The following is a 25,085-nucleotide window of genomic DNA, read 5'->3' on the forward strand; positions in this document are numbered from 1 at the left end:
CCTTCTTGCCTTTTTTGAAGACTGGCGTGACATTGGCCTTCTTCCAGTCTTCCGGCACCTCCCCGGTTCTCCAGGATCTTTCAAAGATGATGGAGAGCGGCTTAGCTATAGCATCCGCCAGCTCACACAGCACTCTGGGGTGCATCCCATCAGGGCCCATGGATTTGTGGGTATCGAGGTTCCTTAGGTGCTCTCTGACCCAATCTTCCTCTACCCAGGGCAAGTCTTCCTCTCCACCAGCTTCTTCTCTTGTCTCTAGGGCCTGGGGCTCTAAAGGGCTGCCCTTGGTAAACACCGAAGCAAAGAAGGCATTGAGCAACTCTGCTTTTTCTGTGTTATTTGTAGCCAAGGTGCCCATCCTGTCCTCCAGCGGACCCACGTTTTCCCTGATCTTCCTTTTGCTGTTAATGTATTTGAAGAAATTTTTTTTTGTTATTTTTAACGTCCCTTGCCAGCTTGCCTTCCAGTCGTGCCTTAGCTTTCCTTGTCGCATCTCTGCACTCCCTGACTACGTTCCTGTATTTCTCCCAGGGGGCCTGTCCTTTTTTCCACATTCTGTATACCGCTGCCTTCTGCTTGAGCATTGCCACAAGCTCCCAGCTCATCCACGCAGGTCGCCTGCCCCCTCTGCCTCCCTTCCTACACACAGGGATGCACTTTTGCTGGACGTGGAGGAAGTGCCGCTTGAAAACTAACCAGCTCTCTTGGGTCCCCCTTCCTTCTAGAGCCCATGGGATTCTACCGAGGAGGTCTCTGAAGAGGCTAAAGTTGGCCCTCCTGAAGTCCATCGTCGCAAGGCTACTTACAGCCCTGCCTCCTCCTCGTTGAATCCTGAACTCCACCAACTCATGGTCACTGCAGCCGAGGCTACCCCCCACCTTAACATCTCCTACTAGGCCCTCCCTATTTGATAGCACGAGGTCCAGTAGCCCACCTCCCCTCGTCGGCTCCTCCACAACCTGCGTCAAAAAGTTATCGTCGACGCTCTGCAGGAACCTCCAGGACTGCTTATGCCTGGCTGTGTTGTCCTCCCAGTTGATGTCGGGGTAGTTGAAGTCCCCCATGAGAACCAGGGCCTGTGACCGTGAGGCAACATCCAGCTGCCTATAGAAGGCCTCATCAACCTCCTCGTCTTGGTCAGGTGGCCTGTAGCAGACACCCACCACAGTGTCTCCCACATTAGCCTGCCCTCTAATCCTTACCCACAAGCTCTCAACTCGCTCATCCTCGACTCCCAGGTTGAGCTCCATGCATTCCAGTTGCTCTCTCACATAAAGAGCAACTCCACCACCTCGCCTTCCCAGCCTGTCCTTCCTAAAGAGCACATTCCTTTATAAAATCTTCTTTTCCTCCTTTCATAAAGGATGTATGGGGCCCTTTGGGCTTCTAATAACAGCTCATTGGTGCCACAAGAGGCTAATAATCTTTCTCAAGTAGTTTGATCGAGCCTGTAGCCTTATTTTTCAAAGCTGCTGGCACGACTTTCTTTAAGTAGGAAAACTAGATCTAATTATAATTTTGTGTTTTGATCAAATTGAAAGCAGGCAAAAAATTAAAAAATATATTTTCCAGGCATTCTGATCTCAGTTATGATTCGCAAGGTTTGGATGGACAAAGCAAAAATCTTTATCCATCACCAAATTTATTAGCAATGTTTGTGCATGAGAAGTGTTTTAACCTCCCTTATAATGACCACAACTGACTTATTGTTTCTGAATCTTTAAAATATTTGTACTTCAGAGAAGTATAAATAATTTATGTGAAGATAATTAAAGCTGCAGTTCTTCCCTCTGATGAAAATAAAGAGAAATTCAATTATTAAACAAAAGTCATGCGTAAACAGGCCCAACACTGAATGAAAGGTTAGGTACATATTGCAAACCAAACTGGAAAATGGGTACCAGGCAGGTTCCCAAATTTGAATTCCCTTTCAGGCTTCCTGAATAGCAAGTAGAGCACTATGTGGGGAGTACCCTCATTTTAAAGTTAGAACTTACGCATGACTTTCAAGCTATCACTTTTTGAAAGTGTATCTTGAACATTCAAAAGCATTTTTCTCTGCAGACCAACTTTTAAAGGATTGATTTTAATGGATTGATATGCTAGGCACACTTCATGTTGTCCTTATCTATATTTAAACAAATTCCCAGATTTGGTGCTCTAAAGTATCAAACTTATATTTTCTCAACTGAGCCACACCACAAAAAAAAGCTATTTGTACATACAACTGTGTCAGTTGTATCAAACACAGTAGAAAACATGCCTCATTAGTAAATATATTTAACAACACAGCAGAGATTTTTGGCTAAGGGGTTCATGCATCTCTAGGTGTGTTTTTTTTTTCCAGAAGGGTCCAGTTTAGTTAATACTAACTAAAGAAATAAATCCTGTAAAGAAAGTTGATTTGTTATATGTAGTCATATTTGGAAAAAAAAATGAGAGAGACACTCTGAATATAAATAGGTCCCACTCAACAATAAACTTGCTAATTGATAACCTGCTTACTGACTTGGTCAGGAGCCATAATACATTGACTGGAGTCCGAGACAACATCTTAAAAGTCCAATGAGAAATATTAGAGGAAATACACTAGGTGCATAGCCCCGGGATTCTCTGGTTAAAAACTTAAGGAAAAAAAAAAAGTAAAGCATATATTGATCGACAGTAAGTAGAGACCTTATTTTCGAAACCTAACTAAAAAAAAGCCTACCATTTCAAGATACGTTTAAGATAATGGAATGGGTCATACACTGGAGGGCCATGCTGCCATTCAGAGAGATCTTGACGGGCTGGAGAGATGGGCAGAGCATAACCTCTTGAGGCTCGACAGAAGAAAGTGCCAAGTCCTGCACCTACAAAGAAGGAAAATCATGCACCAGTGTGGGTTGGGGGTTGACGTGATGGAGAGCAGCTCTGCAGAGAAGGAACTGGGGGTCTGGTGCACAACAAGTTGACCATGAGCCAGCAACGTTCCCCTGTGGCAAAGGCCAATAGGATCCTGCATTAGAGTTAACATGGCTAGCAGTCTGAGGGAGGTGATTCTTCCCCTCTACTCAGCCCTGGTGAGGCCGCATCTGGAGTCCTGTGTCTAGGTCTCACCTCCCCAGTACAAGACAGATACGGATCTTCTGGACTGAATATGGTGGAAGCCTGCTAAAATGATGAAGGAAGTGGAGCATCTCTCAAGTGAGAAAAGTCTGTGAGACTTGGGACAGTTCAGACTGGAGAAGGCTCTAGGGAATCTGATCAATGTATAAAGGCATCTGAAGGGAAGGTATAAAAAGGATGGGGCCAGAATCTTCTCAGTGGTGCCCAGTTACAGGACAAGAGACAATGGACTGAAACACAGGCAGAGGAAACAAATCATTACTGTGAGGCTGAGAGAGCACAGGGACACGTTGCCCAGAGATCTTGTAGGGCCTCCTTTTCTAGAGATATTCAAAAGCCATCTGGAGAGGTTCCTAGGCAATGACTTGAGCAGGCATTTGGATGAGATGATCTCGAGAGGTCTCTTCCAACCTCCACCATTCTGTGATACTGCGTGTTTTTGCATTTCTTTTTCCCTGAGTGTCAGAACAGGATAAAAAGTGATTTTTTTTTCCTGGAAAAAGCTGGACTTTCTTGTCTGAAACATACGATACCTTTTATAGTTCATATTTTGTTATATAAGGAGTAAATTATTACCATATTTAAGCAGATGTCAGCAGCTATTATGTTGTGAAGCTTCTCCTGGAAATGCTGCATAAGCCATTTAATGCTTTCTAGGAAGAAGACAGTTATGCAAGACACACAACAATGAAAACACCAGAAATAGCTTTGTTTCAGATTCAGATGTTAATGCTCTGTTGTTTACTAAATTCCAAATAAAAGAGAGGCCTTGCTGTGCTATGTATTATATAAATACACAGCAAGTATGACAGAGGACAAAGAAATTTTTCATTCAAAAATATTCTCAAAAAAAAATCAAGTGACTATATGATCAGAGGAAACCTCCATAATGTATCTATAGAAAAGTTCAGGCCTAAATGTGGATCTTGGACCAGTCTGTCCTCACTCTCCAAAATGAGATGCTGAAAGGTGCAATATTGAACTCTCTCTAAAATGTTTAGGGGAGTTTTGATTCTGAAATCTTTAAAATAGTAATAATAAGCTTGGAAAAAAACCAACAGAAGTTAAAAAAAATAAAAAATGTACAAAATTCAACAGAAAAAAAATCAAGAAACATATACAACCAAATTGAGAAACATATACAACTAGGTGGAAAGTCATCCTTTGCACTGTTTCAGTCTTAATCATTTGTCTACTGTTTATGAGAGTGAGTGACTGTTAAAGCAGAAGGCTGAGAAAGAAAAGCAGTCTATTTTTCATACAAATCAATAAAACTTTTGGAATGACTTTATTCATGCCTGGTCTCAGGAACACCTTAATATAATTTGCATACTAGAAATACATGATGCAGTCTGATTTCTGCACAGGCTAGTGAGTGTTTTCCCATTGACTCTAAAGGTAGCAGCACCAAGGAATATTTTATTGTAGAAGATCAAGCAAAGAAAGATGCTGCTTTATTAAAACAAAATGTTTGTTTTGTTCCAATGACGATGTCAATGCCAGTGCTGCTACTCTATTGATCTAGATGTCATTGTCCCCTATAGCCTGATCCAAATTCAGCTTAAAAATTAAATAATACATTAGCAAATTCTTCCAATACAGCAGTCAATAGTTTTCACCACAGGTGCTCTTTCTTCTTTTAGTGTGGATTACTTAAAACTACTTTGTACTGCCACTGAGATGATTCCTCCCATTCCTGCTCTGAGAGAAAAGCAATAACCAAACCCAAACATGCACCTTTTTTGCATCATGTTCTTCTTAGTGGTGGCTGATTTTCCCTGTTACTCTGTTGTTCTGTACTGCCCAGCATGCAGCATGAGTTTAAAAACTTCATAATTGGAGCTCACTATAGATCAATGAAGCCAAGAAGCAAAACCTGCAGTAATCTATCAAAAATATTTCCCTTGCTAAGGTCCTAGGCATTTAAATCATACCATTTTAGTGCAATGCTCTGAGTCACAAGTAGCTGTCATGTCAGAAACATGAAAAGATAACGACTTGTAGGAGAGTCTGTGGTATATCTCAATGCTCCCCTTTGTAGAGCAGGAAAGAGCTACAAAATGAGACAGCCCTAACTTGCATAGTTTATTTTCTAAATCAAACATCACATAAGGTATGATTTCACTGATGGGGAACTGAGGCACACATGGCCTTTTTTGACAGCTGTTGCCAAATGCAGCCTTAGGCTTGCTGATGTTCACATGCATGGTTACCATGAGCTGGCAAATTCAGGCTTTCTATGACCTGAATAAATACACCTCTCCCAATAGCACAGATCTTCAGCTTTTGATAAAGATACAATACCCTGGAAATTTTCTTACTGGTTCAGAAAAATGCCACTTAACATATCTGCCAATCATGAACCCTTTTTAAGACTCTTCCTTCTGTTACTAATTGACAATGAAGCTCCAAAGACAGGATAGCGTCTTTTGAGGCTCCTTTTCAGCCAAAATAAACTCTCGCCATTGTATCTACAGGGAATACAAAAGGCAGTCCAAATAAAAAAGGCCTCCAATTTCTGGAGGTAGTTTCTGGAGGCGGTTTTATGAGAGTTCATGATATTTTTTTTGTCTGACAATGGTGGTTTAGTTTTGACTTGACCTGGGAGGTCTGAATTCCCAAGTCAGACTGTAGGCTCTCGTTCTGCACAGGCAACCAAGAAGGAATGTGTCAGTCCTCTTTTCTCCCCAGGCACTTCCACTCTGCTTTGCTGCACCTTGGTTTCCACAGAAATGGAAACTGGGCAGGCTCTGAAGACCTACAATCCTATATAAAAAGTGGGTGATCGATTGATTGGTGGACATATACCTCACAGTGTGTCCTAGTTTGTTACCATAGGAAAAAAAAACAGTATATTCTAGTATTGAAGGTGTTCTTATATTCTGTTAAGGTCTCATTCTCTTTAAGCATGGTCTTGAACTTGTGCCGAGATTTCTCTTCCCTATTAATTTAGGAGTTAAAAAATAGCCTTTTCGGTAAGTTTGTTAAAGTCAATTTGGCTTCCCTTTTATGTTATCATGAAGTTTAAGGAAAGATGTTTTTATAATATTCTCTCATAAATTGTTTCCAAGTTCCTCAAAACTAGTGCTACATTTGCTGCCAAAAAACAGAATAATCTTTTCCAAATCCTAACACTTTGAATTAAGAGAAGATCCCACAGTTTTCCCTCCTTTGAAATAACTGCAGTCCCAAAAATACATTTAAGCAGCAAAAATAGCATATCATATGCTATATATGCTATATAGTTATTAGAGAATAACAGACAATACTAAGAGAGAATATTGCAAGAATTAGAACGTGTTTTGCAGGATCACAGAATCACTGCGGTTAGAAGGCAGCTCTGGAGATCCCAGTTTGATCCTTCTTCTCAAGCAAGTTAACTTGATAACATATAGCACTCAGGACTGTAACCAGCCATGTTTTGAATATCTCCAGGGACAGAGACTCCACAATCTCCCTGGGATACTTATTTCTTATGATCAGACAAAATTTTCTGTGTTTCAATCTGTGACCATTGTCTCAGTGCCTGTCACTGTCTGAGAAGGGTCAGGCTCCATTCTCTTGGTTTCCTCCCCTCAGACATTTATAAACATTGATCAGATACCCCCTCGGTCTTCTCTGGGTTGAACTGTCCCAACTCTCACAGACTTTTCTCACTTGAGAGATGCTCCACTTCCTTCATCACCTTAGCGGCCCTCCACTGGGCTTGCTCCAGTCTCTCTTGTACTGGGGAGGTGAGACCTAGACACAGGACTCCAGATGTGGCCTCACCAGGGCTGAGTAGAGGGGAAGAATCATCTCCCTCAGACTGCTAGCCATGTTAACTCTAATGCAGGATCCTATTGGCCTTTGCCACAGGGGCACATTGCTGGCTCATGGTCAGCTTGCTGTGCATCAGACTCCCAGTTCCTTCTCTGCAGAGTTGCTCTCCATCACATCAACTCCCCAGACCATCTCTTCATCCTATTGTGGTCCCTCTGGTGTATCAGTCGTTCCCCCCCATTTTCTATGTTCAACAAACTTGCTGAGAGTGTATTTAGTCCTATTGTGCAGGTCACTGAGGAAACTGTTAAATAGGTCCTAGTATCATCCCCTAGGAGGACAAATAGTGACTGGCCTCCAGCTGCCCTCACATCTTGGCAGTTCAGCCAATTTTTAATCCACTGCACTGACCACTTATTTAGCCTGTACTTCCCCAGTTTGTCAGTGAGGATATTATGGGAGGCAATGTCAAAAGCCTTACTAAATTCAGCGTAAACATCATAGAGGGCTATCAAGTAGTTAAACACGATTTTTCCTTCATAAATTCCTGCTGACTATGCTCAGTAACATTTCTGTCCCTCCCATGTCTGCAAATGTTTTCCGGGATTGGCTTCTCCATCAGTTTTCCAGGGATGGAGGTGAGGCTGACTGGCCTGTAGTTTCCTTGATCCTCCTTCTTCCCCCTTTCCAAAACGTGATACTTGTTCTCCTCAGGCACCTCTTGCAGTGCGATGACCTTTCAAAGAGAAATAAGAGTTGCTCCAGCAATGACATGGGCCATGTCTCTCTGCATTCATGGGTGCCTCCTGTCTAGGCCCTTGGACTTGTGTATATCCAGTTTGCTTAAGTGTTCCCTGACTTGATCCTCTGCCACCAAGGGTAAGAATTCCTTGCTTCAGACTTCTGCTCTGCTCTAAGGGGCCTGGGATTCCTGAGGCTTGGTCTCGGTGAAAGCTGAGGCAGAGAAGGCATTGAGTACCTTGGTCTTTTCTGTGTCTTTATCACCAGAGTCCCCATCCCATTAAAGGCAGGCCCACATTTCCCTAGCCTTCCTTTTCCTGCTGCTACGTTTGCCACCCACCTTAAAGAGGTCACATGCAGCAGTAGATTAAAATGGAGCACCGTTTCAACACCAATATATTTCATTTTCTGCACAGCTAACATAATTTTCTAACATATTTTGTTACTCTCCCAATACATACCATCAAAGAAAAATTATGGTGACATTATGAAATGGCCTTAACTCCAGATTGGGTTAACTCAATAACTTGCCTCAGTAACTCAGTCTTCTCTCTCACTCCTTTTCAATACGATTTCACTGACTTAATTTCTAATACACATATCCTGATTGTGTTGGCAGTTCAAAATCAGAGTTCAGAAAGTGCCTAGGCTACTCTTGAGAACATTTTTTACCCATATATTCAATATTACAGTTCACTTAGTCAATATGTAGATAATTTAAAATCCCGCCTGCATCAATGTGCTGGCCTTTTTATAAACTTTTTCTGTCACTTAATTCTATCACTTAATTCTATCACTTTCCTTTTTACTCCAAGAGGTTTATAGCAATGAGTGAGTCTCTTCTTTGCTTACTCTTACTGTCAGCCCAAAGCGTGTATCAGCTAAAGTGTGAGAAATTTTCAGGGTATCCCAAACTATTCTCAAAGAAATGAGCTAACACATGTTTTGCTCCAAACGCAATTTGCATACTCTGTTCCACCTCTTGTTAGGTTTGTGAATCCATTATAAAAGCTACTTTAAGATCAGAATATAATCATGCTTCCAAGATCTACATTTACACAGCAAACTCGTAGAAGTAACTGTTAAGCTACAGCCACAGATTATGACCCCGTTAGATTTTGGAGAGACTTGAGTGAGGTTATAATGGGTAAAAAAGAGAGAAGTTTTGCTAGAGGAGACTAAGTTTTTCTCAGTGAATCTGCAATGTACTCCATGACAAAGTTCCAAGATACCCAGTCAGGCTTGTGACTCATACGTTCTGCCGTCAGCCAGACCTCTGTCTTGAGCCAACTTTTTTTGAAAAGATTGGCAAGATTTAATAAACTGTTCACAATACTTGTTATTGTCTTCCATCAGGCCTTTCATGCAATGCACTCACCAAGCACTGTCAGGGTCCAGTGATCTGCCAGCCTTGCTGGGACGCTAGGGCTATTGACAGAAAACTCTACAATGGGATGGGAACTTTTATCTGAGTTAATGGGACAGTCGCAGCATGGTTTTGTTTGATTTTGACAGCAATACTGCATCGTGTTTCTGTTTGTTAAGGGGGAAGATAGATACGTTTGCAGGTGATGCTAACTTGAAGATGGCTGCTTTTCCAGGGAACCCAGAATGCATTGATGATACCATCCTTTTGTCTGATTTGCATAGACAAGAAAGTAACCACTACTCTGGTTACTAAACAAGACAAAGCTGAACAGCCTAACCACCTAGCAAGCAGCTGACAGCTGCAGGTTGTAATCACTTCTGTGTTAACTTACAAAAACATGATATAGTTGAGCAAGAGTCGAATTTCAAAGCCCCATAAAGGGTGACCGTGTGGCTGCTTAAACCGTGTGCATGCTTCTTTTAGATTGGATGTTGCTAAACTTTGGGACTTAATAGCCTTTTTCTGACAAGTCACAGAAATGGGATTTGGATGACACCTACTTTGTTGTTACTTTGTGCACTAATTAAACCTAGTTTACCACATTAATTTTTCCACATTGATCTCAAAATTTTTGTGTTTATCAGTTCAACATGATATTTGAAGTGCAACTGTTACGTTTTTTTTTTTCTCTTTCTTTTTGTCTACTTTAATCTCCCCATCTTTAACCTCATCTGATTGACAAAACAATCCAAGCAGCTTCAGCTGGCTTCGCTTACTTGGACAGCTTCAAACAAAGCCATTTTATATAATAGGAACGGCTAAGTATGAAAAGCTGTCTTTTTTTTTTTTTTTTTTCAAACAGTCTTTTGATACTACTGAATAAGAAATGACATTTTGTTTCCCTGATTAGGGGCAATAAGGTCACTCAGGCATCCAAGACGGCACCGTTGCACAGTAGTCTAAGGTCTCACTTAAGAGAGTAAAGGTATTACTGCTGTAAAGTGGTTGGAATTATTACCCTATTTTATCAATACACAGAAGAGATAACTTTCCTTTTCCCTCTTTCCCTAGTTAAGGTTAGACCTCAAATAATACCTTACAATTTTTTCCCAATTCTGTCCATATGTTCCTAAAGATGTGTTTTGTATCTGCATTTTTAACTCAGTAAGTTAGGACCGGAATCTTTGAAGCTGGTCATTTATTTACAGAAATGATTCCTATAAAAATTGAAATTCCTCAGATTTATAATTTCTGGTAGGCCTATTTTTGACATTTTTGTTTATTGCACCGTACATTTAGGCCTTGGCAGGAGGGCAGGTGTATGATGAGATCAATTTTCTTGAGATGTAGTTCAGTCCTGATAGAAATAGCATGTCAGGAGGAAATGGGATAATGAACAGCCTTGGCCAGGGAGACACCCAGTCCGGGCCAAGATTTGGGTCACCAGTTCTCCCAGTCATCACAATTGGCACTGTCAGTGAGAAGCACCTTTACAGCTACACTTGTTTCCCATGCTCAGTAATAATGTACAATATTAATGTGCCCCAGTACAATAATTTATGGCAATCTAAGTCTCTTCTTCTCCTGATGAGAATCACCTCTGACAAACAAATGGACCCTTTGGAGTAAAATCCATCTGCTTGCTTTCTCTTTTCTTATTTTTTTTTAATTGGTGGGAGTAATGTGGAGGAAATCAAGACTACTTTTCAGGGACTTCTGCTGCCCAGTTCCTACTGAACGAAACTGGAGATGTTGATTCGGCAAGTGCACTTTGAGGCCCTGACTGTCTTACAGGCTGCTTCTTCCTCTGTACCACAGCCGAACAATTGAAAAAGGCTGAGGTATTTTTGTGAATAATCCCAAGCATTGTATGGCCAGGAAGACCAGGGGCCAAGGGGGCTCAGAGGCCACCCTCCTTTGGAATTTGATGCCTTTGTTGTTCTTTCCAAGTCAGAGTCTTGTGACCTCCAGGGCACATTGTAAATCTCAGCTATTCATTTAGGCTCTGATTTAGAGCATTCACTGTGGAGAAAACAGCAGATTCCAGTTTAAATGAAATTATACATCCTTCTTTAACTTATCATACACGTGCATAAGGCTCATTGCATGAAAGCATTTTATACACTGATAATGCTGGCAACTGCCATATAAATTCTGAGCATGCTTAAGGTGATAACGCCTTTGATTTTATCCCCACTTGCACAATTGAGAGAAGTGCAAGCAGATACAGCATTTTAAAAGCACCTCATTAACATATTGGGTGGCATTGCTAATTTTTGCTGTAGGGGATGCTTTCCTACATTTCAGTCTGTATTAAGGGAGGATCTCTCTGAGGATAGCAATCCAGAAAAGCATAACTTCATGCGTGCTGCACAAAAGACCTGTCCAAATATTTTCTTCTCCTTCTGTGTGTTATGATGCCTTAAAAAAACAAGCTACTCATGCTACTGTACATGCCTGGATGACAGATCAAGAGGCATCTTCCAACTCTTTTTACAAAGGAGAGGGTAGATTTCAGCCCACAAACGGTAGAGTTACCAGTGCAGTCTATCAGTAAACAATATCATTTGCTTTATGGCACAGGGATCAGGGAGAGAAGAGTGGCTATGACACTGCAGCAGGTCAACAGTTTGAAGTCAGGTGGTGCCAAAACATCCTGAAATGATAAAATAAGTTAAATAAAAATAAAATTGGCATTTTTAACTAATCATATCTGCAGCACCCAATTCATCAGAGATAAGACTGTCAGATTGTGGATATGTATTTCTAGCAGGCTTAAGTCTGGATGACACTTAAATATTTGGTTTGCCTTAGAGTTGGAGTCAGCCAAAAAATTTGAGTCAACATCTCAGCACTCCCTCTCTTGGCCTTGTTTCTCTCTGTCTGCCTCTTACAAACACACATACGTACTTTCATGCAGAGCCTAAAGTTCTTCGTATTTTTCAGACTCTTCAATATGTGTTGTTATTAAACTAGAAAAGCATTTATGATGTCAAGCTTTTTAATGTTTTGTTACATTCTTCTGTCTCTATAAATCAACTAATGGAAACTAGGCTAAATGCTGAAGGAAGAATGCATACTATTGTATAAAAAAGTGTTAAAAAGACCACCTGGATGCTTATAACAGCTGGAAAGAGTATAAAACACTATTAAAATTACTGCTTTATATGATTCATGAAAGCTAACTCTGTGACATCTGACAGATTTACTGCTTTAGATACCAACTCTGCCATGATTCATCTTGCTGACCTTAGTCCATAACGTCCCACCAAATACTGCAGAGAATATTCTTAGATAAAGATAATGCAAAGGAAGAAAAAAATCTCTTCCAGTATGTTTGTATGTTCGCTAATGACAAATTAAAATTTTAGGAACATTGTATACTGAGGTTGTCATAGTTTTTATAGGTTCATTAAATTATTTTAATTTAATAAATGCACTGCTTGCTTAATCAATAGCTACTGCAGTGACTTTGCAAGCAGCCCACCAATTCAGCAAACCCATTTTGTAATAGTTGGAGTTCATAGAAGGTATTAGCAGCGAAGCCACACAGCAATGAGTTTGAATAGTCTAATCTTGAGGTAACAAAAGCATGAATAACTATTTCAGGCTCTGGATCAGATACAACTGGCTGCAGAGTGGTGATATTCTTTAAGCACACTGAACAGGATTTGGATTTAACCCAGAAAATAAACCAAAACCCTAGGCAAATTACTATTAAAATACAGGCAACATCAAAGAGGATAGCAAGGAAACAAAGAGATTGCAAGAAATGTTTTGGTGGAAGCATAATTTATTTTCATTTTATCAATCTTTGAGCGTATGAGGATTTTTTGTTTCAAGGAGTGCACATTTGACAGCCATGACTATATTAATATCAAAATGGCAATCCATGCTTTTCCTCTCCATCAATCCTGATTTCCTTCTGATAACTGAATTATTAGATGTTTTTGCATTACTGATTTCAGATTTTTCTTTCTTTCTTTCTTTTTCTTTTATTTTGTTCTGAAAAGCCCCTTTGACATTAGGAGAAGGGAAAGAGATATGTTCTCTCTCTCTTCCCACGCAAGTTAGAAGGTAACTGAATATAGTAGAAAGACAAAATGCATTTTGGCTATTACAGAGATAGGAAAAAAGTTTTGTCTGTTGAGAAAAATAGAAGGTAGAAAGTAGCATTGACTACTTGTGTAACATTTCTCTCAAAGGATACCTGATGTGGTAAAGTCACTTAAAAGTCAACAACATATGATCTTAAGAAGCAGCAAACATAATCTAAATAGATTTAGATTATATTTGGCCCATATATTCCTTGTGAATTTCTATTAACACAGAGCCCACTGAGGGTGTTTAAATTTGGGATTCGTATAAGGATTCATATAAAGATGATCAGAAATATCACTGTCCTGAGAGTACTCTAGGCACAAGATGAGAACAAAATTTGACTTAGCAAATGACTTTATTCCCTCATAATTAGGTTTTACATATGAAAACAGTATCATAAATAGATGAAAAACATATTCTAAAAGTATAAGGCACACTGGGATACTGAAGTTAAAAGCAAAGTGCCTAATCACCACTAAGCCTCCTTATGCACGGCTCTATCAAAATGTAAGGCTGTAAGCAGATGGAATTTGCATATTCACTAATTATTAGCTGCAACCTTCAAAGAAAACTGACCAAAAGATGGTAGACTAGATGACTAATGACTGCACGTCTGTAAAAAAGAATTACAGTTTTACTAATGCCCATCAAGTGCTTTTGACTAAACTAGAAACAAGAGCACCGAGAAAGCATTTTGTTTGTACGTAGGTGTTTATACATTTGATGTACAAACATAGCTGCCTTGTGTAGTTGGGGTGGTCGGATATCCTTTCCTCAGCTGGAAAAACTGGATGTGAAATCTGAGATCCTTGGATATCTGTGGCAAAATTTTCTTGTCTTAAAAGGACTCGATTTCACTTGATTTTGTTATATTTAATCAATCACTGTAATTACCCAGGCACTTAAATCTCTATAAGCTGTGCAAAGTTTTGCCACCTCCCCAGTTTTTAACGAAGGTGCACATACGCAGAGCCACAGCGACCACCGGGTTGCAGCTGCCTCGCAGTGGCACTCAGCAAGTTTCTCCAGTTTGCCGGTGTGCACGTACGTAGGTGGCAAGGGCAGCTCTGGGAAAGGGCTAGCCTGGGCACGCAGTGCTTGAGGCCAAGGACCAGGGGCAGTGTGGACATCCCTGACTCTCTGGCTGATCAGGGTGAAACGCGTCGTGCTGCTGATGGGCAATTCCTCCCTTCTCCCTGCTCCTCCTGTACCCTGTCCTGTGTGTTTAGTGATACGTGACAGCTCTCTGAGACAAAAGATGTCTTCCCTTAAAGCCCTGTCCAGGTCTTGACACAAACGAGGCTCTGAACTCCATTTGATCCTTTAATTGCTACTGTAGAACAAATAATTCATAAGCCAAACTTTCTTTCAGCCTGAGTAATTGGTAAGGTGTAACATGCTCTTTTCTGAAGAAAGGCAGCTGGATAATGTATTGAAAGGTCTCATGTACCAGGCTCCAAATTCATTGCAGGTCCACATGAAAGAATCTAATTAAAGGTTTTATACAAACGGGATTAATAGCTTCTGATTAACTTAGAGCAAGTGCAGTATCAGTTGGAGCTGGGGAAATCCATGCAAAGACATCTCTAGTTACTAACTATCATCAGGGATGCCAACATCAAAGCTTTTGTTACAAAGACACCCATTTTATATTTTGACTTAAATACACGCTGGGGGTTTTGCTAAATGCTGGCTGTCAGAACAAAGGGTCAAAGCTTAGTGCACATGCATAAATATGCTGCTGAAATACCTCTTTATTTATTTTGGTAGGCAGCTACCATCTTCCATTTGCCTCACACATGCTGTTCAGCAAAAGTAATAAATAAGTTCCAAGTCAAAATAGGGAATCCCCCTTCTTCACGCTGCTGTCATTGTGTCCTGTTCTAACTTCTATTAAAATAATAAGAAGGCTCTTAGGGATTTTCTGTCAGAATTTTTTGAGCAGAGCAGATAGACTATCTTCATTTACTGACACCAGAGCTAAATAGTTGGAATCGTCACCCATCATCTCTTAAGTCTATTTCCTAACTAAATTTTAGCTCTGGGTGTTTTCAAATATAAAATAAAGTCGTTGACTTCTTTTTTTCCATAGAAGGCATAGAAGGCTGGATGCAGGAGGGGAAAAAATCCTTATCCTTTTTAGAGTCCAAGCCCCTCAAAAGTAAAACAAGTCTTGGAACCCACTGTCTAACAAGAAGTCCCATTGCTTGCAAATCCAGCGAGCGCTTCATGCTAAAACTGATTAGCTAAATCTCCACAGCAAACCATGCTATGCAACTTTCTGTGACAAACCAACAAAAAATATTTGTATGAATAAACAGTGATTTGACAGCAGGTTAGGCAAATCCACTCCAACATATATCTTCAGCATTGTGGACAAAGAGTATTTTCAGAGAAAAACTGAAAAAAATATTGCACAGAACTCCAACCAGGTGTCATTTTTTTATTGTCGTGGACCTGGTGTAATGGAACCTTTCTCATTTGTGCAACTGAAGCAGAGCACAAAGGCTGGGGGGCAGTGGGTACAATCCCCCGAACACCAATATTAATTGATGCCCATCAAGGAAACACACCTCTTCTTTGGATGTCCATCCCTTACACTTTGCTGGACAGTGTTTGCAAAACACTTTTAAGATGCAGCAGAAACAGTTTTTTTTTTTTTTTTCAGCATAGTTGTCTCTTGATCTTTCTTTTCTTGTTCAAAGGAAACAGACATACTGTAGCAGATGATCTTAGCAGATACTTGCGTATCTCCTAGACATATCTGCCCATACTGACAGAATGTGCCCACAACATACAATGCTTTGCATTTTGGTGTAAGAGTGTTAGCTTGAATTCTAGATATTTCTACAGCAGTAGCTAACTCAAGTGTCTCCAATTCTCAGTGCGTACCTTCTGTACTACAGCACTATCCTAATCCTTGACTACTGCAGAAAAGGGTAAGATGATAACAACAGAGCTATAGGCAGGCTGAGAAAGGCCACAAGCAAAATAAACTCATGGACCCCATCCTTTCCAATCCCATCTGTTTCACTGACCTGATATTTAAAACTACTAATTTAAAGTGTATGATATATATATATTTATATTTGCTTATAACATTACTGATTAAAAGGTTTTCTTCTATAAACTAGGGGAAAAAATGAACTGATGTAAGCAAATATCCTCAAAATGGTTCCCATGATTCTCTGTGAATCAGTTTCACAGAGAAAATGAATTCATACCAATCTAAGTCTTCACATGAACGTATCTCTTCGGTGACATGCCCATGAGGTCATTTGTTTCAAATTAATAAATCAGGCAGTAACAGACTTGCCCGCATTGACCTCTTTATTCAATAGTTCATTTGCTTTGTGGAGGACAGCTATTCTCCATGTGATTTCTATTTCTGATTACAAATGTGCTGAAGACTTTGAATAAATGATACAGAGCGGTTTCAGGAAGGGCTGGTATTTATTCTGCCCAGTGGAGCATGCTGGAACACTTCCCCTGTGCTATGGTTTTGTCAAGTCAGTGCTAATAAAGCACAGGCAACCCAAATTCTAGTCCATGAAAACTTGGGTAATAGATGAAAAGGACCAGCAAGGAAACTTCAGCATTTGGGCATGCACTTCTTCATGCTGCCATGTCATGAAGACATAATGATATACGTCCATTTTATCTCCCACAGAGAGGCTGACATTTCTTAACTTATCTATGCAATGACACCTAGGAATCTGGCAGATATAACCCTACAGATGGTTGATGGACCATCTGGATAGAAGGTTAACTAAAATCTTGATTTAGAGGTTTCATGGACAAGATATTCGAGCCAATACCAAGACAAGAGTAGGAAGGAGCTTGACCTTCTCCCACTTAAGTCAGTGCTGAAGCTCCTATCAATTTCAATACAGCAGGATCAGGCTTTGCCTGATGCTCAGAAAGCACAAATTACCTGTAAAATATGCTTTTCAACTAAGCCAATCATAGGATGAAGAATTCAGTTAGTTACAACAGGAAAAATCCCATGCTTTGGTGAAAGGTCTCATGGCCTCCTTATATATTTCTGGGCTTCAAAATTTTTATATTTCTATAAAATAGAAAGGTTAGGTCAGATTACAGGGTGGCTGTAACCTGAATGCAGGTTACAGGGCTGAAACACTGTACTATCCCAGTGCTGGTGCCCCTCTGAAGTGAGGTGAACAAAGAGGGTGATAAAGACCCAGCAATTTAAGCATAAGTATCCCCACTCTCACCCCCACTTGCTTTAACCATTTCTGAAGAATGTGAGACCATTATCAACATCCCTTCCCTACTCTGTTTTCCTTTTGATCCTATAAGTTCTTTAAATTTAAACAGAGAGGCTCATCCCTAGTGAAATTGTTCTTTTTTAGAGTTGCTACAGAATGAGTCGTAAAAGCTGCCGAGAGAGTTTATAATTGCATTACATAGTTCTGAGCTCAATTTTTAATTCAGTATGCAAACAAAGCATATTAAAGAGGACTTCCAAAGAAGAAAAAACACAGCTTTCTTTTAATTTTTAGTGCTTTGACATTTGCAGCTCAACCACTTCCCATGGTGTGTCATGAAAAATTATAACTGTGTATAGTCTTCAAAGCAAAATATATGCTTTCATTTATCCATGATCCCAATTACCTTATCTGTATCACCAGGTAAATGGTAGGTATTTGGTGTGCATCCAGTCACTCATTCTTCTGTGGATTTTGAGAAGGTAAAAAAAAAATCTCTGGCAAAATCTAATATATTTATACACATTTTCCACTTGTTTTACTATTCAGTTACTAAGAAATTCAAAATGTAAATTCATAAAGTTCCTGTGATACAGTGAATTAATAATTGAAGAGCTCCTTAACCAAAAGCAGTGGAAAGGTCCGAAATCTAATGAATTCTTTTTTATATGAATGCAAATGTTAAGAATCACAAAAATGCAATACAGACCTTGTAACTGGACAGTTTATTAAATAGGTTAAAAAAAAGAATATATGACTTAGATTACAAGCATTAAAATCTGATTTATGGGTGAATTAGGGTGATTGCAATTCCTGATTATACAGATTAAGGTGCCCTTCATTATATTGGAGGCTGCAATATGAGTTGTTTTCCACTGCTGTAACACTCCACTACAAAGCAAGCAAGCAAAGCAATGGTGTTTGCTCTGCAGAGTGTGCATGCACTGGAGGGCTGAAACACAGATGGAAGAGGGGAAAGTGTAAGCAATGGAGAGAAGGAGAATCAAAAGGGGAAAGAGAAGAGTGACATGAATGAAAAATGAACATATGGCCTAACCGATCGCATCAATAGTTTCAGTTCACCTCACACTGAATTCTTTAGTCTTTCATTTCCTGTTTCACGAAGGACAGGGAAATAATGAGAGTGCAATGAATAATGCATATTCATATATCAGCCTGAGAGTACAGGCTAGCCCTTTTCCTAATTTGCAATTTGACGATATTCTCCAGTATGAACAACAAAGTTTTCTTAGTCAGGAGCCTGCCTCTGAGTCATCATGAGAGATGCAAGCTCACAAGTCAACTTTCTGTTCAATTTTTAGGAAAATCCTCTGTACTCAGGCATTAGATACTCTAGTACTAGTCAATTAAGAACCTTGCTGAGCTTTAAAAGACAGTTTGTGTTTATTCCTTGGCCTTTGGTGGCAGATCTGTTCGTGCAGAAGGATTCTTAATGAAAGGCTACACTGAACTGTCCATTTAAGACAGATTATAACAAACAAAAGAAAATTATGTAGGCAAACAGCAGCATTAATAAATGGAAAGTCTGCTATGTGATTTTTTTTTTTTTAATGAGAGGTTTCCGTTTCATTCACAGTTGATCAAAACCATGTTTAATACTTTCTTTTCTATTTATTGTCCTGGTGAAATACCTGGGACTATGAGTAGACATTATTTCTTCTTCGCCATTTTAATTTACTTTTATGCTTTTTTCCTCCACTGTGTCACAAAGTGAGAAAAAAAATGTAGAAACATTTCCTCATTTTTTTTAAAATTGTACTACTGAAAGTTTTCAGTATCAAAAATAACACAAAATATGTTGTCAAAAACTAGTTTTTCAACAAATTCACTTTTTTGGCAAAAATCCAGCAGATTCAGGGTCAGGTTCTGCTGATTAATCAGTGATATCTGCAGCGCTTAGATGGTGACAGCCTGTGTAGTCACAGATAAGCAGAGCCAAATAGGGAACTGGGGGGAGACTTTGGCATGGTTGCAGCCCTTGTTATCCATTTAAAGGGAAAAGAACTTTTGTTTCTTGGCCAAATATGAAAAGACTTGGTAATACCCTTGACACCACTGCAGCATGGTTATCTTTCCAGCAGAAATAAAAAAGAACAGGTCCCTCACCTGTTTTTCTCCCCTCCCTCTGCTTCCCTCTGGCTGACAGAAACTTTGAAACTGTCACTCCATAGCTGGCTTCTAACATGAATTTCTGCAACAAATTCTTGCAATCTTTAACATAGAAGAATGCAGGCATGAGGAAAGACACAACCTGAGGAGCACAGCCTGAAGCGTTCTTGGGCTTTGTGCCACTCTTTGGGTCCTGTGCCCAATGAAGAATGGGCAATACGCAGTGCCCATGAGCAATGCTCATTGCTTGTTGCCAATGCTCAAGAATGAGCATCTTTGCCTGTAGTCCGCTAGAAAAACACCTTTCAGTTAAGAACATTGAGGACTTGCTACCGGAAATCTGCATGGCTCCACTGGTTTATTTTGACATATGCTTGCAAAGATCTGTTTTTTAAATTTTAGGAAAAGTGGCTTACTAATAATTTGTACTGATAGGCTTTTAACTAACAATACTTCAAACAAGAGTACATGTAGTCACCATAAAATATTGTTTTTTTCAGTGTTTCTGAGAAACTTGGATAGTATCTGCAAATGCAAAAGCCATTTACAACATAGCACACACTTCATGAGGCATTGCTGTTGTATTGCAAACTTGGCATGATTTTTGTAATCCACTGAGGGCAGCCCTCTGCATCCTAAGTTTTCCATTTCTAGACAGATTCCTCTCTTTTTATTTGTGAAAATACTGGCTATCATTTGTAAGCTGCTCTGCAGTTTTCAAAGGATTTGTATTGTAACATATAGTTGTGAGCCTGATGATTGAGGCTATAAGGGGAGCTAATATATCTCACGAGGCAGGTTGACAATGTAAGGAGCACAGACATGCTTCCCATCTTGGATTTTTTGGCCTCCTGGGCTCATGAAAGGATCCTTGCCTCCAGAGCTTCCATACCATCCCCACTTTCCAGACACATTTTCATGTCCAAGGGGTGCCCTGGAAGGCAAAAGGGTGCTTTCTCCTTGTTCAAAGCTCCTTTTCCATTGCCTTAGTCAAAGCCTCTGACTTAGGCAGTCCAGATCACAACACAATGATTTTAAAGGTTCATTTTCACCCCACCTTACTGGGTAACAAGCCTGGGCTTTATTATTCTCTTGGAGATTTCAGTCCTTTGCTCCTGCCAGCCTGAAAATGCCTGGCTGGAAACCAAAGGAAGTCAAGGGTTAATGTCTGAGGAATGCGGGGCTGGGAGTGATGCTAGTGGCAATTAGTTACTCAGGGGGACTGAATGTGCACGCCAATTTTCCTGAGGCTTGACGCAACTAGTTCTTAGGCATATGGGGAATTTTACTCACCTGGTAATTCTCATTTTACCTGAACAGGCCTCCAAAATTCATTGAAGCTGGTCACGTGTAAGGATATGAAGACTCTAACCCTAAAGCAGTGAAATCAACTGTATTAAGAGAAACGTAGTTTGAAATATAATCCTGAAATGTAACCGAAAGAAACAAAGTAGAGAAGAATCTTGCTTTGAAGCAAGAGAGGAGTCAAAAACCCTAGTCCCTCGCTACAGACCTAATCGTCATGCAATCGTAGGTTTCCTCACGAGGTGAGTAATCTGCTACAAATGATGATACTGCAACATGTACAAAGAGCATTTCTGGAACATCGTTCAATACATATGGAACTTAGAATATTCTTTTTACGGTTCCTTCATGCAAAAGTAAACTGTATTTAAAGGCATTATACATGCTTGCTGTGTAATTACATTAATCAGAGAAAGCTTCTTGTCTGTGTTCCTCTGCTGTTGCCATGGCAGCATCCCTATGTTTGCAAAGTGCAGAGCACCCATTCTTAATTATACTTACAAAGCAGCTACATTTCAAAGGAACACAATAAAAACAAAGTTAAAATGAGGATGCTGTACAGAAGTGATACAAACAAACACATTTTTATCACATCTTTATCTCATGCGCGCTGCACTATCTGTCCTTAGAACGTTTTCTTCAGGTCCTCGCTTTCTTCGAGTACTCATGACGAGCTCCAGATTTTTGGTCTGCCAGGAAATACAGTACTCTGTCGCCAGCGTTAGAGCTACCTCTGCTTATAATCCAGGATCTAGTCTTCACGACCATCAATTTAGATAGATCTGAGTTTGCACTGCTTAAAGGAAGGCAAAGGAGGGTGTCTTCTGATTCTCCACTACCCAATACAAATCCCATCCCATTCATGCTGGTGCCCAAGTCATCCAGCTCATAGACATTTAGTGATCTGCTTCCTTGCTGCAGTCCCCCCCTCTCAGTGCCATCATGTCATTTTGGGTTACAGAGAGAAGGCTTCACCACAGTTAGTCTGAAGATGTTAACATGAACTTAATCAAGCAGAATATGTCTCCTATAGCCCACATGAACCACCAGCTCAGTGCAGCACACACAGCAACAGAGTCCTTGCCTCTTTGCGGATGAATAACATGGAAATTGCAGCCAGCACTAAAATTTACATTTTCTCCCTATAAAGAAATAAGGGATTCCCTCATTCTGAAATTAATGTTCTCTCTGAAGTTGAACAGAGCTTGTACAGATGCTGGATTGCAGATATGAATTATGTATTTTCTGGGGGTGGAATGTCATGCAATTTTACTGTTATTCAAGCCACAGAGATCCATCGGGGGAGAAATAATTAGAATATTTCAGAGCCCCGGATTTACATTTTTTAAGCTCGTGAGTGAAATGAAATTGGCTGCCTCCAATTTACATGTCTGAAGTCATGCCTTGATGAACTTCTCAAATCTTAGCTTTTGGATCTAAAACTCCTGGGGAAAAAACAGATGTGTTGGGAAATCATGCCGTTGCTCTGGAAGACGTCACAGAGTGAATCCTGAGATGATTCTGTGCAGAGGTGTTAGGGGGCACTTTGCAACTGCACGCCTGTGAGCATGGTAGGTAAAAGCCTTTGGATCTGACAGGGAGCAGAAGCCCTGCTTCCCCTTTTCTTAGTTTCTTTTCTCAAGAGTACTTGTTTTTCACCTTTTACATAGGAAATTGTGGTGTTTTCACTTGAGTAGATGCATGCTGCCATAGAAAAGGGAAGCAATTCTGTTTTCGTAATGAATGAACCATATTCTGACTCAATTATCAGGCTAAGCAACACAGCCTGAACATGGTTGGTACATAGGAATCACAGAATGGTTAAGGTTGAAAGGGACCTTTAAAGATCATCTAGTCCAACCTCCCTGCTCAAGCAGGGAGACCTAGAGCATGTGGCACAGGGTGGTGTCCAGGCAGGTTTGGAAGATCTCCAGAGAAGGAGACTCCATAGCCTCTCTGCACAGCTTGTTCCAGGGCTCTGCCACCCTCACAATAAAGTTCTTCCTCATAAGGATATGGAACTGCCTGTTTTTGAACTTGTACCTATTACCCCTTTTCCTGTCACTGGCCACCACTGAGAAGGGTTTGACCCCGTCCTCCCTACATTCACCCCTAAGGTACTTGTACATGTTGATCAGATCTCCTCTCAGTTTTCTCTTCTCTTTGTTAAACAGGCCCAGTTTGGTTAGTCTTTCCTCACACAATAGATGCTCCAGTCCCTTAATCTACTTTGTCGCTATATGCTGCACCGTCTCTAGAAGCTCAATGTCCTTCTTGTGCTGGGGAGCCCAGAACTGCACCCAATACTCCAGACGCGGCCTCACCAGAGCTGAGCAGAGGGGCAGGATCCCCTCCCTCGACCTGCTGGCAACGCTCCTCCTCATGCAGGCCAGGATCGCACTGGCCTTCTTGGCCACAAGGGCACATTGCTGCCTCATGGTTAACTTGTTGTCAAGTCAAGATGTGGGCAATGATATTTACCTTATTTTAGAGTGGGAAATCACTTTAGAACTTGGGCTGTGAGCTGTAGCTGGGTATTAGATACCATATTCTTGCTGGCTTTATAGACTTACCCCATGCAGATTGCTGCCATAGCTCACTTAAAATTGCAGTGATTTCTAGGTAAGCTTACAGTCTCACCTGGCTTTGGCCACTGCTGGGCTGCAAACCCTTATCTTTGCTTTCTCTGCCCACAGAATAAGAATGATGCCAGGATGTTGGACTATTGACATAAGGACTTTTCTTCTGCTTTGACTTGTGTAGGCTTAGATACCCCAGTCTTTTATAGATCTGAGAAATGTACTGCTGGAAGTAGAGTCTTCACGCTCATATCATTTTATCTGTATAAATATTTGAAAATACCAACATGCAAACACACATATATGAATATGTATATATGTATACATGTATATTTATGTGTATATATAAAGCCTGTCCTGCTTCTGGTCTTATGTAGAGCAGAGATGTTACATAACACTTCCAGCCAGGGAACAGAGAAGCAGCTACATGACTAAGCAACAGAGCATGACTTATGAATAACAAATTGTGAATATTCCCCCAGATATTTCCCTAGTTGATCTTCAAACAAAGAAAATGGTGAGATGAATACATCTGGGGACTCTTCCGTCACCTAGAGGATTAGAAGAAGACACTAGAAGACAACAAGCAAACAAGAAAGATAAGAGATTTCTTCCCACAGACTTACATTGTTCCTTGTAGATTATTTGCTTGCCTCTGACAGTGACTTCAAATGATTAATATGCGGGTCAAGAGTTTTTCACTCACTGTGCAGCCATGAGTGCAGTGCAGCAGTACTCAAGTTTGTGGCTGAAGGCAGAAGGCAAACTCCTGTTACACAGGAGACCTATTTGAAAGAGACTGAGATTTAGCAGTGAGATACAGGGAATGCACTCTCCTCCTTCAACTCTACTGGCAACCTGTGTGGAGACACCTACAGCTTTGTCACCTTGTGGAGTTGAAAAACCTTTTGATTTGTCAGTACCCCCTATATGAACTGGCATCTGGAGAGATGCCTCTGGAGATGCCTCTGGGGAGGCCTCTGAACATGCCAATTTGCACAGCAACGGCCTCAAAAAGAGGAAACAACAGCAAGGCAAACACCTCTGAAATCTTTGGGACATATCTTTGTCTAGAAGAAATCAGCGGACCTCCAGTGCCACCAATAAAGCTGTGTCAATTGACTCCTGCTGGGGCTCTCAGCCTCAGATTTCTCAGAGAGAAAAAATCTAAATGATGATAAAATGGGAGAGGAGGAGGAAAATCTTTTAAATGCCTGAGTGATGTTTCTCAGACAGAAAAGGAAGGCCTAGGGGCAAAGAAGGAAGACTGTATTTGAAATAATTGAATAAACAAATGGAGAAAATGATGAAAGAAAGATCACAGATACTGAAGCCATGGTGGTGGTTTTCTATCTGTCTCCTCTATGAATCAATATTTTGTCAAAACCATCATGGTTCTCCAAAGAGAAAATGGGACCACCTGATCTAATGAGCTGCAACATCTGCTTGCAATAGTATCTTCCCTGTCTGGAGATTCTTGTTTGCCCGAGAGCTGGTCGGGCAATCATGCCCTTATTTGCTGATCTCCTCAAATGCTCCCCTTGGAGCCAAGCCTGGGAACTGAGCTCTAGCTCTCTTTTACTGGTCAAACACAGCTGAGTCACTACTGTGTGCTTGGCAGCTTTTTGCTGGCACAGCTCAGCAAAGGGGAGCACTGAGGGAAGGATGCCGCGAGCAATTGACTCTGGAGCACAGTGGCACTTTGGACCAAGCTCTTAAAGTCATTGTCTTTGCAAAGATGCAATGAAGTCAAGACTTTCT

Source organism: Tinamus guttatus, unplaced genomic scaffold, assembly GCF_059628265.1.
Source record: "Tinamus guttatus ecotype Peru unplaced genomic scaffold, ASM5962826v1 Tinamus_guttatus_pri_ptg000470l, whole genome shotgun sequence".
Lineage (NCBI taxonomy): Eukaryota > Metazoa > Chordata > Aves > Tinamiformes > Tinamidae > Tinamus > Tinamus guttatus.